General features: G+C 39.7%; 1 long non-coding RNA gene across 1 annotated transcript in view; it reads right to left on the bottom strand.

Annotated features, from left to right (window-relative positions):
- Positions 1-25,452, bottom strand: part of LOC122238426 — a 43,952-nt gene extending 18,500 nt beyond the window's left edge. Inside the window, exons 1-4 of the long non-coding RNA XR_006217344.1 lie at positions 24,988-25,452; positions 17,264-17,351; positions 13,780-13,903; positions 7,748-7,834 (exon numbers count right to left, since the gene is read on the bottom strand). This is a non-coding gene — a long non-coding RNA (uncharacterized LOC122238426). The remainder of the gene's footprint in view (positions 1-7,747; positions 7,835-13,779; positions 13,904-17,263; positions 17,352-24,987) is intronic.
- Between the last annotated feature and the right edge of the window lie 539 nt (positions 25,453-25,991).

Below are 25,991 nucleotides of genomic sequence, written 5' to 3' on the forward strand. Positions count from 1 at the left end.
TTCCTATGGCGGTGGCAGCGTGAAGGAAAGAGTAGGAAAGCCAACCAATGTGGTTCTGTATAATGAATACATTGATGAGGTCTTGTGAAAGTAAATAAAGTCCCTGTAAAACACTGGGAAGTTTCTTTGAAAATAGCCCGTAAATTGATCATAAAGGCTACCTCAGCCTAAAAGCCAAGGCCATGAATACAATTAGGACTCACTGAAAGAATCCAGACCGAGGGTGAGGGGGAGTCTAAGTACTGAGCCTACGAAGGGAGCAAGAAGAGAATGGTTAGGTAGGAATGTTAATTGCCTCTTGAACAGACCCCTGAGGAGATTCGGCCCCCTTCATCCTCTTTTGGGGTAAGGCCCAGTGATGGGGATAAGAAGTTAACGATAAAATTTCACAGCCAGACTAAGTTCTTGGCTTCATGCAGTCAAGAGCAGTTGTGATTATTCCCAGACTTGGGGTATTTCTCGAGTATGGTTGAGCTTAAAGACATAGGAAACATACCAAGGGTGGTTCCAAAAATCCTTGAATTTTTATAAACCTACTAATTAAGAACTTAATTTTTTTTAAGTTTATTTATTTTGAGACACAGAGAGAGGGGTGGGGAGGGGCAGAGAGAGAGAGAGAGAGAGAGAGAGTCCCAAGCAGGCTCCACACTGTCAGTGCAGAGCCTGAGGCAGGACTCGATCTCACAAACCATGAGATCATGACATCAGACGAAATTGGACACTTAACTGACTGAGCCACCCAGGTGCCCCATTAAAAGAAATCCTTTTTAACAAAACCAAGGCTAAAGTTTCTATAATCAGATCATCTTCAGAATTATATCACAAAGTTATAAGATTGGCTGAGTAAATTTAGTGCAATAAATGTCACAGTGATAACTTCCTGAAAAACTGAGAAGAAAAGTAACAAATCACTGAATCAACAAAATACGAAGGGATGTAGAAATATGGTTATGTTAGGATAGGAGGCATAGAAAAATATACTGAAAAAAGTGCTTTTCCAAAGATGATATAATTTAAATTGCACTAAAAAAAAACATATATGGTGGAATTTTTTAATTATACACATACAAAAACTTCTATAAATCACCTTAACAAAATCAAAACAGGAAATATTCATTCACATAAGGTATACATAAATGCTGTAAAATGCTGAGCACAAGAGACAGAACTTCAACTAAACATAGAAATGTGATGTAATTAAATAGTTATGACAGTACAGACTATTCCCCTTGCCAAATTAGCAACCATCAAAAGAAATTTTATCTGGATTAAATCCCACAAAAATGAGCAAATTATATTAATCAGATTGTAAAGGTCAATTAATAACCATAATACAATAGATAAAGCACATAATTATATGAACTGTAATACAAGTCAATAAAGTTTTATTGTACTTAACAGAATTGGGTAAATTATTATATTGTCCTAGATTTTTGTATCAAAAGTAAATTTAAAGTAACTGGACCACTGTATAAAAATGTTTAACGAATACTTATTCAGTGCCTACTATCTGTAAGTCAACCATTACACAGAATTTCTTTGTTCGATCGTGGCCCTGTTAATTTGAAGGTGGACCACGTTTTATCCCAAAACATCCCAATGAGTTTTATCACAAAAACTCATTTATGCCCTTATGTACACTTAAACTTTCATTAGGACTCTGGCTACCACAAAATGCATGACTGCATTTCAGTAGAAAAAGAGGTGCTACATTACAGACACTTTTGTGTGGCATCCTCTGGTCTCACCTCTTCCCACTACCCAAACCACATTGAACTATCCAAGCTGCCCTGAATATGCCACACTCTTTAACACCATCATAACTTCTGCACAGGCTGTTTTTTCCACCACCTCCAACCACCATTGCCCTCCCAAGCACATACTGAAACACATGCACACACTTAGCTGCTTTTCAAATCTTCAATACGTGCTTCAGGGCTACATTCAAATATCATGCTGCCTTATGAAGCCTTAATGTTTCCCCACAGCTAAGTCAGGCCACTATTCAGACCATTTTTAACAAATATGTATAAAATAACTTCCTTATAGCATCTAACAAACTGAACAATAATTTATCTATGTATGCATTTGTTTTCCATTAGACTGTAAGTTTCTCAAGACAGTCTGCATTTTATTCTCCTTTATATTCTCAGGTTTCAGCACAATAACTGGAATTTAATGGCTGCATAATAAATGATGAATAAAGAATGAATAAATGAATGAATGAATTCAGTGAATGAAAAGATGGGGGAAGAATCAGAGTGTCAAAATTACCCTTCCTGGCCGGCCGCTAACTACCCGAGGAACCGAAGAGCAATAAACCTTCTGAATCCAACTTCTTCCTGTTAAATAAGAGAGTTGGATTGGATCATCTAAAGATCTCTCCAATAGTAACAATAAAAAAGAAATAACATTTTTTGAGCTCCTTCTAAATGTGAGACACCGGCTCAGTGCTTCACACGCACATTAACACTAATCTTTATGACACTTGTACAAAGTGGGTACTATTTATTCCTGTTTTGCAGATAAGAAAATTCAGAGTTAAAGTAACTTATGGCTCCACACATTGTGAGGGTAAATTTAGGACTCGTGCCCAGGTCTGTCTGGTTCCAAAGCCCACACTGTTCCCTAAGACACTAGTAATAGAGGATGTTGGCAACTTGCAGGCATATTGTAAGTGTTAAGATTATCCACTTTTGTATACAAGATTCCATGTCATCGAAGAATGGTGATAATTCGGCCATTCTGTTCTGGGCTACTAAGCACATATACCACACCAGTTATTACTGAAATCCACTTCAGATCCTGGCAATCAACTCCTCCCTAGATCAAACTGAAGGTCACAAGATATCTCCATTCCCAGTAGATAAAACCTCTACTAAAATGTGTTGATGTAAAACCTCACTAAAATACTGATGTCCTCGAAGAAGGTGGAGGGATATCTGTTTAGAATTTCTTTGTAGCAGAGAGAAAAGATTCATTGCCAAACCCAAGGCCTAGCAAGTTTCTGAATAACAAGATTTTGATATATATATATATATATATATATATATATATATATATATATGTCATTACTTATGGCGGGTCGTTCTCTGCTTATTGGAATGAAAACAAAAACAAAAGATATATACCTTAAGATCAGGAAATATGACTTTTTCATATCCTGTTATCAGCATACTATGAGTTCAATGCATAATTAGATATTTACATATCTTCCTCTACTCACAATTTACATATCTTCCTCTACTCACTGATAAGCCCATCGTAAATTGAAAATATCTTTAGTTGAAAATTCAGGGGCACCCGGATGTCTCAGTCAGTTAAATGTCAGACTCTTGACCTCATCTCAGGTCTCGATTTCAGGGTCATGCATTCAAGCCCCGTATTGGGCTCTGCATTGGGCATGAAGCCTGCTTTTGTTAAAAAAAAAAAAAAAAGAAGAAGAAGAAAGAAAGAAAATGCATTTAATACACCTAGCCTACTGAACATCATAGTTTAGTCTAGCCTATTTTAAACATGCTCAGAACACTTGTAATAGCCTACAGTTGGGCAAAATCATCAACACAAAGCCTGCTTTATAACAACTGTTGAATATCGCATATATTCTATTGAATACTGTACTGAGAGCAAAAAACAGAAGGTCTGTACTGGTACAGAGTGGTTATAAGTGTGTCAGTTGTTTATCCTCATGATCGCATGGCTGCCTGGGAGCTGTGGCTGGTTGCCACTGCCTGGTATAATATAATATAATTGTTATATATATATATATATATGAATAATGTTAGCCTCAGAAAAGATAAAAATTCAAACTTCAAAGTACAGTTTCTACCTTTTTTTTTTTAATGTTTATTTATTTTTGAAAGAGAGAGAGGGAGAGACAGAGAGCGTGAGTGGGGGAGGGTAGAGAGAGCGGGAGAAACAGAATCAGAAGCAGGCTCCAGGCTCTGAGCTGTCAGCAACCTCTACGTAAGGTTCCATATACTCAACACAGGGCTCGAAGTCATGAACCGCAATATCATGACCTGAGCCGAAGACAGATGCTTCCTCGACTGAGCCACTCAAGAGCCCTGCCAAAGTACAGTTTCTACTGAATGCATACTACTTTTGTGCCATCATAAAGACAAAAAGTCAGAAGTCGAATCGTTGTTAGTTGGGGACTATCTCTATACCTAGTCATACGTTTTGCTCTTTACGTTCATGAGCTTTTTCCCTCCATCTCCTTGAAACATGGAAAATATCTGTTCAGTGTAGTTTTTCATTTGCTTTCGCAATTACATGGGGTGGAAATTTTTGGAAAAATAAACACCAAGATCTCAGAAATTATCTCTGGGAATTGGGATTATAGGAAACTTTCACTCTTTATATTACTCATTTTGGCATTATTCAAATTTCCTATAAAGATCATGCATCGGTTTTGCAATTTGAAAAGGCATATATATAATCACAGTCTTTCACAATGAGTTTAAAAAAGTGTATCATACACATCTGATGAAAAAGAATACACACGATAAATCAGAAAGTTCAGGTTTACTTTGCCTCTAGATGACTTGGGAACTCTTAGCATTAGAAGATAATGCAGATGTGCAGAGTATTATCTAATATCTGGCCTTGAATGGGTATCTAGGGATTGACAACATCTCAAAGGATGCCATGTAGTATTGAGTCATAAAATGCCTTTAATTTAAAATCACCTCCAAAGTATACTCCAACATTTGGCACAGGGAATACTACGAGCCCATGAGGGAAATGTTCTAATCCTTCAGCATAAGGACTCCAGGTCATGTTCTTCATTTAAGCCTGCATCACCTCTTAATCTTGACAACAAAATCCTCTCCAAAATTTTGGCAAGCGTATCAGGAATGATGCTGCCAAACAAGCATCATTACGGATCAGTCTGGTTTTCCCTCTGCTGAAACATGAAGCTATCTAACAAAAATTGCTTGATGCAAATCACAAACAGGTTTTCCACAAATTTGGCTCTTTGGTTTATGAGCAGAAGGAAGGAAAATTACCCGATAGTTACCTCTGTCTGCCCACCGACACTATCTATCAGATGTTGGCCAACTATGACCCGTGGGTCAAATCTGGCTCTTCCCTGTCCCATCTCTTAACTGTTTCTATGATCCACAAACTAAGAATAGTTTTTTACATTACTGGATAAAAATCAGAAGAAGAACAATGTTTCATGACATTTGAAAATCACATATAATTCACATTTCCGTGTCCATAAATAAAATTTTATTGGAACACAGTCCACTGATTCATTGATGTATTGTTTATTGCTGCTTATATGCTACAACAGGGTTGAGTCATCCCAACAGTAACCATATGGCCCTCTGGAATGGTGGAATAATATCTCCCAAAAATTCACATCCACCCAGAACCTCAGAATGTGAACTTATTTGGAAATAGGGGTCTTTGTAAATGAAATTAAGATGAGGTCATGTTGGGTTAGGGTAGGCCCTAGATTCAATGGCTAGTGTCCTTATAAAAACAGGAAGGTACACAGATACACAGAAGGAAGGAATCTATGTGGAGATAGAGGCTGAGATTGAAACGAGGCATCTACTAGTTCAGGAACACCAAGGATTGCCAGCAGCCATCAGAGGCTTGAAAGGAGACATGGAATGGTTTCTTTTTCAGAGCCTCCAAAACTCTAAGAGAGTAAATATCTGTTGATATGAACCACCAAAAGAAACAAATTTCAGTTTTTTGTGGTATTTTATTATGGCAGCCTAGGAAACTAATAGATCTGTAAAATCTAAAGTATCTGGCTCCTTCCATGAAAATGTTGCTGACTCTTTTTTTTTAATTTTTTAAAAATTTATTTATTTTGAGAGAGAGACAGAGAAAGCCAGAAGGAAAGGGGCAGAGAGAGAGAGGGAGAGAGAGAGAGAATCCCAAGCAGGCTCCACACTGTCAGTGCAGAGCCTGACATGGGGCTCAAGCCCACAAACTGAGATCATGACCTGAGGCCAAACACCAAGAGCTGGACACTTAACCGACTGAGCCACCAAGGTGATCCTGTTGCTGACTCTTAATACAGAGAATTGTGCCCTGGAAAAAAACTCAACACAGGATGTTACCCTAGGCTGATTTAACCAGGGCAATACTGGGTCTGGAAAGGGCATAAAAGAATTAAAAGACCACAGGGCAGATAGAGGACAAGGCAGTTCTCACCACACAGGCTCATACTTACAGTTTTTTCTTAAATTCACAGAAGTAAAGAATACTACTTCTTTATTTTAGTTGTTGACCACACACTGTTATGTCACACTGCATGAGTTTCAACAACAGCACTTTGACTTAAAAGTTCATGAGAACCTCACCATTCCATTTTCTGTGAGTGTAATAGGAAGTCAGTGTCTTAGTTATGTGGGGCCAATGGTCAAGAGCAGGCTGGGAGAGGTTATCTGGCTCTCTCTAAGGAACGGTCCCCCTGTAACTACACCTGAATCTGGCTGAATACGAATGCCACCCCCCCATTTGAGTTTCTAGGAAGTGCTGTTGAGATCACTACAGAGTCTCACAGCAGTACCTCAAACTCTTTAAACTCAGAGGCATTCAATAAATATGTGTTAATTGATTAATGAATATCCACTTCTATTCACTGGTAATATTTAAAGAAGACTCAGGGTTTTAGTACTTTCCATCATATTTGAGATCCTTGTAATCTCCAATACTGGTGTTCTACTGGATATAAAAACATGGTAAGAGGGTAATGAAATGCTTCCTTCTCAATAATCACTTAATTTTTGTGTCACCCGAATTTATCTGGCTCAAGACTAGATTTGTATCTTGGCTTACCTATTCAAATAAAGGATTAAACACACCTAGTGAGAAGAAGATGAAATGTCACGTGTAATTATAACACAAACACAAAAAACACACATGATGCCGGCCACGGAAGATCGGGAACTCTGTGCCCAGGATACCAAACAACTCAAAAAATACTCACATTTCAGTTATGCACCAAATTATAATTTGCCTCGCATGACAGGAAACTTCTAAGACTTTGCTGATTCTTACACCAACCACCACGATTCTCCAAGTGGAGCTGAAGGTTCAAACTTGGTTTGATGAACCCCTTGCTTCTTGGCTAAGAAAACACCAAAATTGCCAACCAGGCAAGCTACATGATGCAAAGCTCCCTTCCAAATCTTCTTTAGTATAGAAGATATGGGTCAGCCAAAAAAGCATCAATTCCCCAGTAAAAAGCTGGTACATGAATATCCTGAGACAGCCATTTCCAGCCCATCTGGGCACCAGATCCCCAGTATTCTCATTTAAGGTGTAGTTGCTACCTGAAAGAGTGGAGGCTTACCTGACCGAGCTTACGGGTTCGTGTGCACAGCCATGAGAACAAGGGACAAACAGAGATACTGAACTTACATGTAGTTATTTTAAATGTTTTCATCTTTAAAATAAGAACATTTCATTTTTTAAAACAATACACATTGGGGGCACCTGGATGGTTCAGTCAGTGAAGCATCTTACTCTTGACTTGGGCTTGGGTCATGGTCTCACAGTCCAAGAGTTCAAGCCCCAAGTTGGGCTCTGTGCTGTGTCAGCATGGAGCCTGCTTGGAATTCTCTCCCTCTCTCTTTGCCCCCACCACACTCATGCTCTCTCTCAAAAGAAATACATAAATTTTAAAAAATTGTTTTAAATATGTTTTCTGTCAAGAGGAACTGGACGAAGGACAGCAAAACAAAGTACAAGAATCATAGTTAATGCACTGGATTACCTTCTGTGCCACATCTTCCCAGGATCCATTTCACCAGAGAGGAGCCACAGACTTCAACAGTAGGATCTAAGAAGTTCTGTGCGACTCCTGTGAACAGTGACATAAGGATTTTATTAAAATACAAGTCTTATCCACGTTCTGCCATTCACTTGTGGGAGGCTCCACCTGGCTTCTGAACACCCAAGGGGTGTCATGGAAGGTTCATAACTCGCTCATTACTGAGGTAGGAGCCACCCCTGAAAACAAGGATGTCAGATTCCTCATCCTCACGTACTGCTTCCATACGGCACCTAGACTTTCTCAAGCATTTTGATGACTATCTCCACAAGTGCTGGAAATTCAGATACCTCCTGAAGCAAGACAAACCACGTCCTCTCTATTTTCTGCTGTGACCTTTACTTCTTCGACTGGCCTCCATTCTATGCAACCTGGCTCCCCTCATCTTTGGTCCTTTCAGTCTGTGCCTTTCCTAACTTTTTGGGGTTCAGAACAAGCCACGTTTTTATCATCTACTAAATCTACTTTTGACTGGATCAACATTTAAATGGGCTAGTCTACGCATTTCATTTTTTTTTTAATTTTTCCGTTTGATGTGATCTAACAGGCATCACTGGCATCTTACCTGAGGCACTGTACTTAAAAATAGAGAAAAATGATAGAGAGGCAGTTAGATCTTTCAGAGTTCTTCTCTTTCCAATATGGAATTAGCATAAATATCTGCTTACTTTAAAGAAAGTGTCGGGACGCCTGGGTGGCTCAGTCGGTTAAGCGTCGGACTTCGGCTCAGGTCACGATCTCGCGGTCCGCGAGTTCGAGCCCCGCGTCGGGCTCTGGGCCGATGGCTCAGAGCCTGGAGCCTGCTTCCGATTCTGTGTTTCCCTCTCTCTCTGCCCCTCCCCCGTTCATGCTGTGTCTCTCTCTGTCTCAAAAATAAATAAACGTTAAAAAAAAAATTAAAAAAAAAAAGAAAGAAAGAAAGTGTCTAAAGACCTCTGCATAATTGAGGGACACAATGCATCAGGCATCCCTCCTGACTAGCCACCTGTTGAAATTGTTAGGATACATCACTAAGCCAGAATCTATCCATGTTACTGACCTTACTTTTTTTTTTCAACTTTGTTTAACATTTATTCATTTTTTGAGAGACAGAGAGAGACACAGCGTGAGTGGGGAGGGGCAGAGACAGAGGGGGACACAGAGTCTGAAGCAGGCTCCAGGCTCTGAGTTGTCAGTACAGAGCCTGACGCGTGGCTCAAACTCATGGATGACGAGATCGTGACCTGAGCCGAAGTCAGACGCCCAACCGACTTAGCCACCCAGGCGCCCCTTACTGCCCTTACTTTAAGTTTTGATAAATAATGCTGATATCATATTTACTGAAATCTGCAGATTTCCCCTGACATTAAAGTACTTGATGATGGATTTACAATGCCCTGATAACTGCTAAAACTACCATCAGTTTGTCAAGTGTTGACAGTGATCAAACAACTCTGCTTTGCAACCATACTAAATAAAAGACAAATGCTAAGCTTAATTATAATTATAATGCTTTTCAATTTTATGAACGGAATGATGTCGTATAGCTTTATTTTGTAGGTGAAGTTTGAAATTAGTGTTTAGAAAGATTTGTTGAAGTTTCACTTATGGGAAGCCTTAAAAAAGTTTTTTTTTAATGGGAATGCAAGCTGGTGCAGCCACTCTGGAAAACAGTATGGAGGTTCCTCAAAAAACTAAAAATAGAATTACCCTATGACCCAGCAAATGCACTACTAGGCATTTACCCACGAGATACAGGTATGCTGTTTGGAAGGGATACAGGCACCCCCATGTTTATAGCAGCACTATCAACAATAGCCAAAGTATGGAAAGAGCCCAAATGTCCATCGATGGATAAATGGATAAAGAAGATGTGTATATATATATACATATACACATATATGTGTATATGTATATATATATATATATACACACACACACACATACAATGGAGTATTACTCGGCAATCAAAAAGAATGAAATCTTGCCATTTACAACTACGTGGATGGAACTGGAGGGTATTATGCTAAGTGAAATTAAGTCAGTCAGAGAAAGACAAAAATCATATGACGTCACTCATATGAGGACTTTGAGAGACAAAACAGATGAACATAAGGGAAGGGAAACAAAAATAATACAAAAACGGGGAGGGGGACAAAACAGAAGAGACTCATAAATATGGAGAACAAACTGAGGGTTACTGGAGAGGTTGTGGGAGGGGGGATGGGCTAAATGGGTAAGGGGCATTAAGAAATCTACTCCTGAAATCATTGTTTCATTATATGCTAACTAATTTGGATGTAAATTAAAAAAAAAAAAGACATCAGTGTGGATAATAAGCTAATATGTAAGTATGAATATCGTGTATCTAATTTAAAAATAAACAGGATATACAAAACTGAAAAAAAAATTTTTTTAGTATTTATTTATTTTTGAGAAACAGACAGACTGTGAGTGAGGGAGGGGTAGAGAGAGAGGGAGGCACAGAATCCGAAGCAGGCTCCAGGCTCTGTGCCTTCAGCAGAGAGCCCGATGCGAGGCTCGAACCCACAAACCACAAGATCACGACCTGAGCTGAAGTCGGATGCTTAACCAACAGAGGCACCCAGGCGCCCCACTTATGGGAAGCCTTTAAAGAAACATTAGGTTAAAAATAAATCTTCTCAGGGGCAGTTGACCTTTTAGTTGACTCTTGATTTCAACTCAGGTCACAATCTGACAGTTTGTGGGCTCGAGCCCCACGTCGGGCTCTGTGGGGATAGTGTAGAGCCTGCTTGGGATTCTCTCTCTCTCTCTGCCCCTCCCACTAGCTCTTTCTCTCTCTCAAAAATGAATAATAAATAAACATTACAAAATAAATCTCCTGAAATTCTATCAACATACATATTACTCACTTTGAATATGAATTAAATTTGAGAAATTTTAACCTTATAAGAGTCTATTTTTCCAATTTCTTGTGATTCAGACTTATGGAATTATGTTATATTTCTTTCACTCAGATTCATTATTCAACTTGAAGTCACCTTTAAGAGAAAGAGGCAGCGACAAGAGTGACACTGTAGGAAGAAGCTGAAATTTTGGGGAGTGGGACCAATCAGAAGTCTTGGTTTCTGATCTTTATTCTGTTACTAACCAGTTAAATTTAGGCAAATCACCTACTATTTCTGGCCTTCAATCCTACAGTAACCCATTTGCAAACAACAGGGACTATAATGTACAGCATGCTAGCTATAGTTAATAACGCGTTAAGAGACTAAATCTTAAACGGCCTCATCACACACACAAAAAATTTCATTACTATGTATGGTGACAGATGGTAACTAGACTTATTATGGTGATCATTTTGTAGTGTATACAAATATTGAATCATCATGTTGTACACATGAAACTAATATGTTATACCTCAGTAAAAAAAGAAATAGAAAATAAAACAATCGGAGAAAGATAAAACAATAGATTCTCTCGGAATAATTTGCACAACATATAATGAAGACATCTCTAACTCTATACCTAAGGATGTAAAGGAGACCTGAAAACAGAGACCTGTGATGTTCCTGAAGGGTAAAGTCAATATTATAAAAAATGTCAATTTTACACAAATTGATTTTCAATTTGTATAACTTTACATAATCCCATCAAATATGTAGACAGAAAATGTTTCTGGAATTAAAAGGTTGTTCCCAAATTTCATTTGGAAGAATATATGACTAAGAAAATTGACTTTTTAAAACAAAAGAACAAATATCCCTACCAGATATCAAAATACATCACAAAGTTATACTAATTAAAAAAATAGGGGTGCCTGGGTGGTGCAGTCAGTTGAGCATCTGACTCTTGACGTCAGCTCAGGTCATGATCTCAAAGGTTCATGAGATCGAGCCCCACATCGGGCTTTGCAGTGACACCGTGGAGCCTGCTTGGGATTCTCTATCTCCTTCTCTCTCTGTCCCTCCCCTGCCTCACACTACCTTTCAAAATAAGTTCCAATTGAATTAATAATCACAACATTTTTAAAAATATAACAAACACGAGAAAAATATATACGTAATTTTAAGGGAGCAAAGTCATTCTTAAATAAGACAGAAGACCCAGAAGCCATAAGGAAAACAACAGACAGAAACTAAACTTTTATGCACAACAAAAGGCCACAAACTAAGTTAAAAGAGGTGACAGACTGGAAGAAAATATCTGCAACATATAACAGTAAGGAGGTGGGGCACCTGGGTGGCTCAGTGAGTTAACCATCCCATGCTTGATTTCAGCTCAGGCCATGATCTCACGGGTTCGCGAGTTCGAGCCCTGTTATCAGGCTCTGCGCTCACAGTACGGAGTCTGCTTGGGATTCTCTCTCTGCCCTTCTCCCAACTGCATACATGTGCTCTCTCTATATACACCTAAAAATAAATAAACTTAAACAGAAAGGGGGTAAACTGCTATAATATGTAAAGAGTATAAAGCTCCTTCAAATCAAAAATAAAAAGACAGTCTGATATAATTAGGTAAAAGAGTAAGAATGAGCAGAAGAAAAAAAAATGATAAAAAATGTGAAACAACACTTATCTTACTAGTTATTTCCCATCAAATTACAAAACACCGAACAACCGATATTATGCAGTTTTCACAAGGAAATGGGGAACCAGGCATTTTCATCACTGCTCACCTGACTATAAACAATCACATTTCTATAGGTCAATTCAGCAACATCATCAATATGCTATAGATTCTGATAACAAATCATCACCTTTGATGAAACAATATTACTTTGACAATCCATCCTGCAAAAATACCTACACACCTGGACAAATGTATGTATGAGTATTAATAATATCATAGAGAAAAATTTAACACAGCTTACATATTCATCCGTAGGAAGAATTACTAAATACATTTTAAAAGTTCTATATGAACTCTGAAACGTGATGTGGTGGCTAAGAAGAATGAGGTTTTTTCTTGGGCCGCCTGGGTGGCTCAGTTGGTTGAGCATCTACTCTTGATTTTGGCTCAGGTCATGATCCCGGGGTCCTTGGATCTAGCCCTATGTGGGGCTCTGCACTGAGCACAGAACCTGCATAAGATTCTCTCTCTCTCCCCCTCCACCCACTCCCTTGCTCTCTCTCTCTCTCTCTTTAAAAAAAAAAAAAAATGAGGTTTTTCTATTTGTACTCTTAGGGGAATTCTTCAAGATACAAAGTTTTAAAAAGAAGCCACAAAATAGAATACAAAGACTATACAGAATAATTTCATTCACGGTACTTGTAAAACTCATGTACGTATCTGTGTGTGAGCATGAAAATGAACAGGAAAAAAAAAGCTCAGAAAGATACAGCACGACCAGCTAACAGAAGGTAGAGGAATTTCTAAAAGAAGGAATAATGAAAGGGAATATTTATATTCTTTCGCTTGTTAAAAATTGTAGCAAGCAGGTATACCTTTTCTCATTAAAAATTTTTATGGATGTTATGCTAAGTGACATAAGTCATACAGAGAAAGACAGATACCATATGTTTTCACTCTTATGTGGATCCTGAGAAACTTAACAGAAGACCATGGGGGAGGGGAAAGGAAAAAAAAGTTAGAGAGGGAGGGAGCCAAAGCATAAGAGACTCTTAAAAACTGAGAACAAACTGAGGGTTGATGGGGGGTGGGAGGAGGGGGAGGGTCGGTGATGGGCATTGAGGAAGGCACTTGTTGGGATGAGCACTGGGTGCTGTATGGAAACCAATTTGACAATAAATTTCATATTAAAAAAAAATTTATGGAAAAATAGGAGTTACCAAGTGTAGTATTTTTATTAACATAGCTCCCACCTTATGCAGAGCTACTTGGTCATATATTAAACCTGCAGTGACAAAGTCTAGAGTTTTCTTTTGTGACACATTCATTTCTTTTCCTTATTTTTCATATTTATGTGAATAGCTCTAGTTTTTATAAGGTTAAACTAATACAGAAGCTTAACTTCTAATACTGAAACCTATAACACTGAGTACAGGCCTCACCTAAAAGGCTGTATTTCTTCCTAGAGGAAACAACAGCTCCAGAGGGCCACTACCGCTATGACACCTTCGGGACCGCCATGCTCTGGGCTGGACATCAACCCTGAATCACGTGACACTGGTGCCTCTGCAATACAGAGAACAAGATTTGAAACTGATATCCAATCTTCTACGAAATTCCAAGGTTGTTGCTCTGTAAGGGAAAGGGAATGTTTAAACCCAGTTACCAGGCCTCTGAGATCACTTTTTGCTACGTATTTGCAGGGCACTCTAGGGAAAATTGCTTCACCTTCCCCGGCCTCGGTATCTCTCCCATCATTGAAATGGTATCAGCGCTGACCTCACAGAGCTTGGACCCAAAGCTAAGTGTATTTGATTCCAGAACTCTTAACTGCTCCACTAGACAGAGCCCTGCCTCCGGCCATATTCACACATTTCACATTTTGTAATCATGATGACAGTCATGATCACCGTGAGGATTGCAATTGTTGAAAAATTATCTCTTTTTAATATTTTTTTTTTCTCAAGACTGGAAGAAAAAACATGCAAAAATAAAATTTGCATAAGGATAACAAAATATTGCCCAAAGAAATCCAGGGTACAAATAAAGTTAACAGATTGCTGCTAACAAGATTTTTAATTGGCTCTCAGGGAAAAAAAAAAAAAAAAAAGGAGCGAGACAGAGAACCTGAAGAAAGCTCATTATTCTTTCTGGACTTTCTATGAGGAGGGTGGGATTTTAAAAAGACTAATGGTGCATATTTTTCTAATTGTCCTTTACCCTGACTCTCTCTGCTGGCTTTCCCAACGAAGACCGGATGAGATGTCCAAGGAGAGAGGACAAAACCACCACTTATATTAAACAACTCTGGTTTGTAGGATATTTAAGGAAAAGCATAGATTAAGAAAAGATAGAAGGAAAGCAAAATGTGGGGATATGGCATTTGCTTAATCATGTAGAAGTCTAAACATTAATTAAAATTGACATTAATTAAGAAATATAATCCCACTTGCTTCATGAGAGCCGTTGGCTGGCTGGAAGAAAAAGACAACTACTCACATGGAATCGCCCATTCTACTACAGGCCTTCTAGGGCCTTCTGTAGTCTCTTGTCAGCTTCTCCCTTTGGGAATTCTGGGAATTCTCCCTTGGGAATTCTGCCCAAGGGAGAGGTTGAGAAATGGCGGGTTCACTGCAAATCCTTACTTTACAAATAAGTACTTAACAACTGTTCCGCTGATAGACGCTTTGATTATTTATTTTACTTCCAAATCTATTCAGGGGTTTTTTACCAAATCCCCTTTTTCCAAGATGAAAAGAAAACCCAGTATTTATTGAGAGCTTACTTACTAGGTGCCACCTCTAGCTGTCACACGTGTTACCTCAGAATATTCATTGTCTCTCCTATTTTTGTTCAAATCTCAACAGAAAACTTCTTACAAAGCACACCTTAAAACAACGATGATAATAAGACATTATCTTAACAACTCTTTAAGAGAGGAATTTTGATCCACATCTTACAAAGGAGGAAACTTGGGTTCAGGAAACTGAGTCAACTGTGGAAGGTCACAACATAGCTACCAACAGAACCTGAAATTGAACTCTTGTCCTCAAATCCCGTAGTCCTACTACACCACAGCTGTTTCATGCTGGGAGTGGTAAATTCTCTAAAGACAAGTAGTAATTTTAGAGACAGCCAAAGGCACGGTGAATAAACCTGTATTTTGAAACTTAATTGAATACTGAAATGTTTAATGTACCTAGAAGGTGTTAGTGTTATTAAAGTCAGTGATCAAAGTGGGTGATAGAGTACAGTAATAAAAATCATCATCATATAGTATAATTATGAAGTATTAAGACAGAGTTAGTTTCTCATGTGGCTTATAAGGTCCACCCCAAAGAGAAATTTTCCCCAGACTGATCTGAAGATTGGCATTGGTCTGATGGCTTCTGATAAAGTGATAAAGTGAACTGCTTGTTCCTATAAGTGCTAATATAATGACAACGGAAATCAATATTTTTAAAAATTTTTTTCAGTGTTTATTTATTTTTGAGAGAGAGAGAGAGAGAGAGAAAGACAGAGTGTGAGCGGGGGAGGGGAGAGAAAGAGGGAGACAGAACCCAAAGCAGGCTCCAGGTTCTGAGCTGTCAGCACAGAACCTGACGCGAGGCTCTAATGCATGGATAGCAAGATCATGACCTGAGTCAAAGTTGGGACGCTCAACCCACTGAGCCACCCAGGTGCCCCTAGAAATCAATATTCTTAACTTCATATTTTATCCTGTTTATGCATAACCATACACTCATAATTATATTATATATTACAATATATAATGTACTATATAAACAGTATCTTATATAACATATGTGTGTATATAATATGCAATATAATACATAACCATACAATGACATTAACTACATTTTAATATGTTTCATGAAATAGTCCTGACGACTAATTAAGGGCTTAATAAGTTCTTACATAAGAATTAAATGAAAAAATATGGAAAAACAATATAGGCAGATATTTGCCTATATTGTGTCAAGTTTTTACTGTTTTCCCTTACTAAATTGAATGAGTATTTTGATTGTGTCAATAAAAAGACAAATTGAAAATCAAATTATTTTTTAAAGAGTAGTGACAATGTCTACATTAAAAAAAATTTTTTAAAAAGGGGTGCCTGGGTGGCTCAGTCAGTTGAGCATCCAACTTCAGCTCAGGTCATGATCTCCCAGCTCCTGAGTTTAAGCCCTGCGTCAGGCTCTGGGCTGACAGCTCAGAGCCTGGAGCCTGCTTTGAATTCTGTGTCTCCCTGTCTCTCTGCTCCTCCCCTACTCACACTCTGTCTCTCTCTCCCTCAAAAATAAATAAACATCAAAAAACAAAGTAATGACAATATCTACAATATAACAGTTCTTTGTTTGCTTATTATAGGGTACTCTCAAAACATCACAATGATAATAATACAGATTCTGTAACTTCAAAAGCCACAGGTATTTTTTGCATCTGGTGAAAAGAATATAAAACAAATGTAGAGAAAATCACTATCTCTTTTAGTCAATTAATGGACAGAGTATAGTTTAAACTCACTAGAAATACTTAGGACATTTAAAATACAGTGGGAAAAAAACAAGAGGCCCAGCCAAAAAAAAGTGTTAGTATGAGAAAATGAAATGCTGAGAACATGAAAAAATATTTTGAGGGGCGCTTGAGTCGGTTGGGCATCTGACTTCGGCTCAGGTCATGATCTCGCGGTCCGTGAGTTCCAGCCCCGCGTCGGGCTCTGTGCTGACAGCTCAGAGCCTGGAGCCTGTTTCGGATTCTGTGTCTCCCTCTCTCTCTGACCCTCCCCCGTTCATGCTGTCTGTCCCTGTCTCCAAAATAAATAAACGTTAAAAAAATTAAAAAAAAAAAAAAGAAAAAATATTTTGATCAAGAAGAAAAAACCTGTCTTAGCTACACAATCGGGAGGAAATGTCTATTACTTACCAATTGCTATTTTTTCTTCTCTACCTCTTGGGGGACATTTTGCCCCTCCCGGTGCAACTACTGCTGTAGCTGAGTCAAATGCACAAACCTGGAAAAGGACATAGAAAGTTCAAAATCACGATTCTCTCCTCAGCAGAAAGGGAGATCAGTTCACAGTCCCCTTGAGACCTGCTCCTTTTTAACGCCTAAGGCAAGAAGCTGGTAGGGAACTGGTTTCTTAAATTGTTTGAAATTATGAAGTATCATTAAGTTCTTCAATCTTCTCTCTATAAAGTACATTAAATGGGGCTATACTAAGATCTTGTAATTACTAGTTCTTTGCCAGGAGGCAGATAAAACAATTGTTAAGGGACAGCTTAATATATTGCTACTCAGTGACCCAAACTAGCCTCTGCCTAGAGATTAGAGGGACATGGGGCGCCTGGGTGTCTCAGTTGGTTAAGCATCCCACTTCGGCTCAGGTCATGATCTCGCGGTCTGTGAGTTCCAGCCCCGCGTCGGGCTCTGTGCTGACAGCTCAGAGCCTGGAGCCTGTTTCAAATTCTGTGTCTCCCTCTCTCCCTGCCTCTCCCCCACTCACACTCTATCTTTCTGTTTCTCTCAAAAATAAATAAACATTAAAAAATTTTTAAAAAGAGAGATTATATGGACAGAATCTTGCCGATTTTTGATCAAGGGAGTTACAGGGGAGATGACTGTGGCATAGAAGGCCCTGGAGCAGGCAGAGACTACCTACGAGGTAATTCAGACAAAAGAATCAAGAACCTTGAGCTTCGATTTTAGTTTGAAACTGAGAAGGGAGAAAATACCAGAGATGTTTGAAAGAAAAAAAAGCAACATAACTTGACAAGAATGATCCATGAGGTGTTCTGGGCTACAGTAAATGATAGAGTGAGAATTCCAGTCCTCTCTTTGCTATTTAACTATTTTTATATTTTGCAAAGTCAAATCAATGGCAATTTGAGTGGGAGAAAAGGCAACACAAGGGATCACGTGTTTAAAAAGATGGGAAAGAAAGATGGTGGCTAGGGAAAGACAGGTTTACAGGTTGCCCAAACAAGCAAAAATGTCAAGCTTTTAGTTTGTTAGGTGATTTTTTGTTTTAGTTTTTACTTCTTTTTTTTAATTTTTTTTTTAACATTTATTCATTTTTGAGAGTGAGACAGACAGAGCATGAGTGTGGGAGGGGCAGAGAGAGAGGGAGACACAGAATCTGAAGCAGGATCCAGGCTCTGAGCTGTCAGCACAGAGCCAGAAGCAGGACTCACGGACTGCGAGATCATGACCTGAGCCAAAGTCGGACGCTCACCCAACTAAGCCACCCAGGCGCCCCTGTTTTAGTTTTTATTTCTAATTGGTAGTAGAGTGTTTAGCCATACTGAACCCTTCTGAGGTCTTATATCTGGTTCTGTTCTTTGCCTGGAAAATGTGGGAGAGGAATGATTCAAAAATGCCTCCAAGAAACCTAATGAAATTCTTTCAGAACGTGATGCTAATTTTGATGGAAAAATGATAACCTCAATTTGAGGCGGGGGTAAGAAATATACACACGGCAATGCCCAGCTCAGTAAGGGGGCAGCAGAAAATGAAGATCTGAGATTTGCGTTAGCTGTTAGGACAGGAAATGCTGACTGTAGTCTCATCGGCATAGAAGCAGTATTTGAAGCAATGAGAATAAAACTCAAAATCGATTACAAACATGCCGTGACTATCTTTTTTATTAAATATCAAAGTGGGATAGGAGTAGAAGGCATATGCCCCTCGAGGGCAGAGACAGCAGGATGGGGCAGTGAGAAAGTCGACCCGTCCCTGCAGACCACAGGCACTGACTGATCTGGCCAGTTAAAGACAGGAGGACTTCAAGCAAATTATGTAACTCTCTTATAAGAGTGGATTAACTTAGTTGGTATTTGAATTTACTGTAGGTATTAAATGAAATAATATATGCAAAACTGCTTTAACTTTAAAAATTTACACCTACAACCAAAATGTAAATCAAATTCCAACTGTGTCCTTAATGGAAGAATGCCTCATTGTCATCACCCCTCCATTTCCTGCTGAGATTCGCTTCCTTCCCAGGCACCCTTACCATCTTCCCAGAGCGACACTGTGAAGGTCTGTCTGTACCCTCTCACCTCTAATCTCATGTCCCAGCCACACGTCTCATGTGGATTTCCTTCCCAACTGTAACTTCCTCTCTGTAGTTCGACACTCTTTTACCTACATTCCAAGTGACTTCACTCCCTTAAGCAGCACACACACTTTTGTCCCTAGGGAAGGTAGAGGTAAATTCTGGGTGCAACCTAACCATGTTTTTATTCAATTACACACAATCTAATTTGTGGTGACTGTATTCTGGATAAAGTTACCAAGTATGTTTCCAGGGTCAAGAATCTGACCTGAGATTCTGTGTGTGTGTGTGTGTGTGTGTGTGTGTGTGTGTGTGTGTTTCTTTAAATGCAAATTCTCATTTTATGGATGTGGCCCTAGATACTTCTCTCGGGATGCATAAATAAAGTTTCATATTCTTTGGTTAATTTTTAGTGTCTCGGGCATTTTTGTAGCCTCCAAGAGAACTGGAAACGTCCCATAAAATTCTTATTCTCTCTAAGGCAGCATGGTATCCAGGGAAACAGTGTCACAGGCTTTGGAACTACCAAGAGCTGGATACAGAACCCAGCCCAGACCACTTATGAGCAGCAAAAACTCCAGCTTGTTATGTAACGCCTGGAGGACTTGGTTTGGAATACAATGGAAATAATGGTTTCTACCTTGTAAGATTACCTTGGGGATTCAATGAGGCAGAGTAGGCAAAGCACTACCCAGTGCCTGGGTTAAAGTAGATACTTAATAACTATCTGTTGAGCAAACGAGTGTCAGTGACCTTCTCAGTCAGCCCATCCGAAAGCCTAACAGTGTGCTGAACATACTTGAAAGATCCATCCAACTGGAGCAGACCTAACAGGTCTGGTTTAGCAGCAGCTTAATAAAAACTTGTCCATTTACAGATTGCAACAAGTGATTTATAATGGTTAAACGTACCCTTTAAAAAAAAAAAAAACATGACATTATCGTTTGGAATAAAAATAAATGTTTGATATAACTCTATAATTTCAAGAAACACACAGTTCAATTACCTCATTCTAGGCAGGAAGTTAATCTACTTTTTAATATCAGAAAGTATTTATGGCTTTCAAATAACAATGAAAAATTATGCTTTGCATGGTTCCTACGCTATCACGCCTGAAAAGTCAACTTTTTTCCATATGAATTTTATACTGTCACTTCTGGTCGGCCAATTAATTAGGTAATTCTGTAAGACTAGAAACCTGATCTTTTTAATGTAAACTTTGATTGCTCTCTGTTAGTTGTCTGTTACCTTTGGAAACAAAGAGGAGATGGTAATTATCTCCCTCTCCCAACTCTGTTCTTTCATGAGATGATATGGAAAGTTTTCGGCCTACCCCTGGAGAGTAAATATTACAAATTCTAGGAAATGCTACTGTAGAAAAGCTTTGAGAATTTCTGGAGAAAACTTTTCCTTTAAAATTTTAATTTTTCCTGCTTTTTGTTTACCCTTCTATAATCTAGAATGTATCCCACCCTTTGGTAACTTTTTCAAATATAAAATCTTGTGCTAATTGAACTGAGAGGCCTGAAGAGCAGTGACTAAAAATATACTCACACTTATAGTGGTTTTGTAGTAACCACCTATGTATCTGGAAGGCATTCAACATTCCAGAAACTTCATTCCTATTGTACAGGTATTAGTCCTTGAGTCTCCAGATCAGATAACCAGTGACACTGATGTTTCCTGACTATGCAAGAATCTTTCTATTTGAGTGGTATTGGACAGTTAATAAGGAGCACTAAAACAAAGCCTAAAGTTAAAGAAAGTTTCAGTATTTGGTACAAATGAAAAAAATTAATAAAGCTCCTACTACATACAAAAATATTTGGTCCCACTGCAATGTTACAGCCAATTGAGACCTTATGAGAGTCCTAAAATCAGACACCCCTCAATAGACAATGGCTAACACACTAGCGGTATTTCACTTTTCAAACTTGCTTAGCATCAATTTCCAAATCTGTAAAATGGAGACAACAATATGAGTCCATGGGGTTTGTAGTTAGAGTGAAACACAAGCCTAGCATAGGCTCACACAGTGCAGTGCCTGGCACACAGTAAATTCTCTTCCCTTTCTCTTTAAGTTTATACACATCTGCATGAAATCATATAGGATTAACCGTAATGGAGCATTATGAGCTCTGAGTCATTTTAATCCATATTTTACTTCTGTGCAGCTATTGACTGTATGGGTGCAACACAATTTGGACATAGGCTGAGAAAGTGAATGGCTGGTGATTTTAAAGAGGATTGTAATGGACACTATCGTTCAGTTAAATCATCATATGAGAAAGCTTGATATGCTGATGAGGCATCAGTAGGATTTATCAACCTCAAATGGGCACTCATGACTGCTCTGAAGTCTTACTGTGCCCCCAAATCTCAATCATATGTTTCCCAATCATCATTCCATACCTTCTGTAACACAATTAAACTCCAACTCTCCCTCACTCTTAGCTAATGACTCCAAGGACAAACAGAAACCATCAGAAGGGAATTCTCCCATTTTCCCTTCTAGTAAATCTCTTCTTTCCCTTTTTAAGAAAAGGAACAGGGTCTCTCGAAAGCCAGTTTCTCAGCATGTGCCCTATATCTCCATCCCCTCCTGTATTCTTAGGGAACCTCATCCCATTCATTACTCCTTTTCTCGCTTATATCTTACATATATCTACCTAGAGTAGAAAGGTCTACTGCATTAATTTCCAGAGCAGTCAACTTTGCTCTAATATCTTCCATTCAAGACAACACAACCCAAAACAAAAAAGCAGTATAGCATCCCTTTCTAGCTACTACCCTGTCTCTCCACACTCTACCCCGTCAAATTTCATAAAGAAAGGGCCATTTATGCTGTCATCTTCTTCACCTACCATTTACTCGTCAACACTGAATCGGGATTCCATTCTCAACATACTGTAAAAGCTTCTCTGGGGCCTGTTACTCATAACTTCTGTATTCTGTATACAGAATCCTGTTCTAAAGCCAGCCACATCCAATGGAAACTTTTCAGTCTTTATTTTATTTGACTTCTCACCAGCATTTTACAAAACTAACCACTACTCTTTGAAACACAATCTCCATTGATTTTTCCTGACGCCACATTTTCCTGGTTTTCTGTCTACTCCTTGGGGGTTCCTTTGCAGTCTTCTTTGCCAGCTAGGCTCTTTTTCTACCCAATCTCTCTCTCTCTCTCTTTTTTTCCATTCATTGTTTTATTATTTTATGTTATACTATCAAATTCTTTTTTTTTTTTTTTTTTTTTTTTTAGCTCTTTTGAGATATAACTGGCTAATCTCTACCCAGCCTCTTAAAGAGGTTACTCAGGGTGTGATTCTGGAATCTCTTGCTTTTCGCATGTTCTCAGACTTGACTTCAGAAAATATTTATATATGGAATGGCCACAAATCTATATATATTTATATTCCAAACCAGTCTTTGAGCTCCAGATTCTTATATCTGCACATTTAATTTTTCCACTAAGATGTTTTACAAGCATGTCAAAATATGTCCAAACTAATCACTTGAGCTTCCTCCCAAACCCATTTGAACCCTTCCCTCCTCAGGAGCTTTGCTATTTTGTCCATCTGAACAAAACTCTCCAACTCTTTACCTAAGTAATGCCTACTTTCCCTTAGGTTTCCACTGACATGTCACTGCTTTTTTTTTTTTTTTTACATTAAAAAAAATGTTCATTTATTTTTGAGAGAGAGCAGGGGAGGGGCAGAGAGAGACATGACAGAGGATCCTAAGCAGGCTCTATACTGACAGCAGAAAGCTGGATATGGGGCTCAAACTCACAAACCATGAGATTGTGAACTGAGCCGGAGTTAGACGCTAAACCGACTAAGCCACCCAAATGCCCCTTCAACATTTTTTTTTAGTATGTTTTATTTTAGAGAGAGAGAGAGAGAGCACACACATGCGGGAGAGAGACAGAGGGGGAGAGAGAGAGAGGGGGAGAGAGAGAGAGAGAGAGCACACACATGCGGGAGAGGGACAGAGGGGGAGAGAGAGAGAGAGGGAGAGAGAGAGAGAGAGAGAGAGAGAGAGAGAGAGAGAGAGAGAGAGAGAGTCTTAAAGGGGCTCCACGCTCAGTGCCCAACCGGATGCGAGGCTCAATTCCAGGACCCTGGAATCATGACCTGAACAAAAACCATGGAACACTAAGCCGTTCAACCGACTGAGCCACTCAAGTGTCCCTAAACGTCACTGTTTTAAAAGGGCCTTCTTTAACTCTCCTAACTAAATTAGACTATCCTATAGCACCCTGCATCTCCCTTCAGAGCACATATGACCACTCACAGTTATAAACTGATTTGCAATCTCAGTGTTAGATTCTGCCATTTCCCTTACTTTTCTCTGGCTCCCCCCTCCTCACGACACTTCTAACATTCCATATAATTTGCTTATTTATAGTTATGAAGTTTTGTTTTTCTCTCTACTCTGGCATGTAAGGTCCGTAAAGATTTCTTGTCTCTTTTGTTCCCTGATACGTTCCAAATGTCCGGCACATGCTAGAAATTCAATAAATATCTGTTGAATGAATGAGAGACTATGTCTGTTTTGCTACTCACTATATTCCAAACTAATCAATTGCAATGGAATTGAAGTTCAGGTACTATAAAATCTAGGATGAAATATGGAGCACAACACCATAAACACAGTAGGATCTCATGCCCTGTGAATGAATGAAAGCTTTCGAATGAAAAAGGTATAGTTAATTTGGAATCTAGACAACGGTCCTCTTTACTATTTTTTGTTTGTTTTAGCACACAATCTTTTGTTCTCTTTCTCCACATTCTAAGAAGTTTTAAGAGATAATAATATGAAGCCAGAGCTCCATGAGAGGAAAGACCATGCCCTTGTCCTTCTGGTGTCAGCTGATGTCTAGCCCTCTTCCTGGTACTTAGCAGCAGCTGAATAAATAAATAAAATAGGAACCAATGAGGGGAACTACCCAGTGAATATGTGCCATCAGGTGAAGGCCAGACAGCACCAGGCAGCAGTGGAAGAAGCTGGGGACTTGGAATCAAGGGGGTGAGCTCCATTGCTGCGTCTACCTTCTGACAAAATCTCGCAACTTCCATAGGCTTGGTTTTTCACCTGGTGGCGGGGATGAAACTAGAGGATCTACTAAAATGTAAGCTCCCTGAGGGTAGGGACCGCATCTGTCTTGTTCACTGATGTGAAAACAAGGCCTAGATCGGTATGTGTGGCACAGAGTAAGACCCCCAAGAATTTGTGTAAATATCTCTAAACATTCCTTCCAGTGCTAACAATTCAAGGGAAAAATAACTTTGAGGTATTCTAAATAAACATTTCTTTTGCTAGAATCATATACAGATTACCATCGTCTTAGAAATAAAGAGCCTAGTCCCTGGTGAAAAAAATACAAAAAAAAAAAAAACCAAAAAACAAAAACCTGTTTCCTCTCGGTGAGTTGGTTACGGGGATTTACCTGTTTTACATTTTCACCGTGCATTCTGGGGTTCTTTAATTATATTTAGATAAATAATCATATTTGTACACTTAGCGTTTGATCTGGAACCTTTAGCTCTGGGCGCGAGAACACCCAACTCCTGAGGGACTGTATACTCACAACTGTGCAACTTGTACTGGTTCCAGTCTTGCTGGCGGTCCTTCCCTGCCATTATGTAGTTTCCGAGGCAGGATGGGCTCTTGCCATTTCTCAGCCCTTTCCTTCCTCACCCATCCTCTGCCTTCACCCCTCTCTCCCATTGGAGGCTTTCCCCTTGGCTGGCCCGACGCAGGGAGAGGTCAGGAGAAACTGCCCCAGCGCTCAGCGCCCCGGGCAGCCGCAAACCGCCTCCCCCAGCCAGTTACTGCGGACCGCCGGCTCTCCGAACTACGCTCTACACGCGCTTTCGTATCGAAAGGAAATCGTGTTTTCTACCGTAAACTAGGGACCGCTGGTGGGGCGCGAATCTCTGCGTCTACACTTGTTTTCTAGCCCCGGAGCGGCTGCGGGAATTGATTGGTTCCCTCGCGCCCCGACGCTTGGGGTCCCCCCGCGCTCCGCCTGGACCCCGCCCCCTCGCGCGGCCATCTGCTACGCTGTCTGTCTGACTGTCTCTCGCTCGGCCTCTCTTTCCCCTCCACCCCTCCCTGACCACCCCCCCGGCTCCGCCCCTTTCCCCTCCCCCGTCCGGGGCTCCGAATCTTTCGTGGCCGTTGCCAGGGAGACAAGCCGATACCAGGCAAATAGGCATTCGAGAAAGAAAAGGGGGGAAAGCTACACGGCAGTCTGGTAACAAAGGAGCAATAAAAGCAGCCCCCAAATGGAGGGCTGAGGACGCGTCTGCGAGAAAATCCGAAAGCGAGCTAGCAATCCCCCCAAGTTAAAACTAGGAGGGGGATGCAGAGGAAGGGGCATGATTCACGTTGGGGGTGGGGGCTAGCAACAACCTTAAATGAGCTTTTGGGAATCGCCTGGATGGTGGTTTTGGATCAGCCCAGCTGGGTTTTCAAGTTGGAACTCCGCTAATACAAGAAATTCGCGTCCACCTCGGCGGCTGGGGGCTTGGGCCAGGCCAGCGGGCTCCCTTAAGGGTGATAACATGTTTGGCAGGATACACTTCTACG

The sequence above is a fragment of the Panthera tigris genome, chromosome B2 (assembly GCF_018350195.1).
Source record: "Panthera tigris isolate Pti1 chromosome B2, P.tigris_Pti1_mat1.1, whole genome shotgun sequence".
Classification (NCBI taxonomy): domain Eukaryota; kingdom Metazoa; phylum Chordata; class Mammalia; order Carnivora; family Felidae; genus Panthera; species Panthera tigris.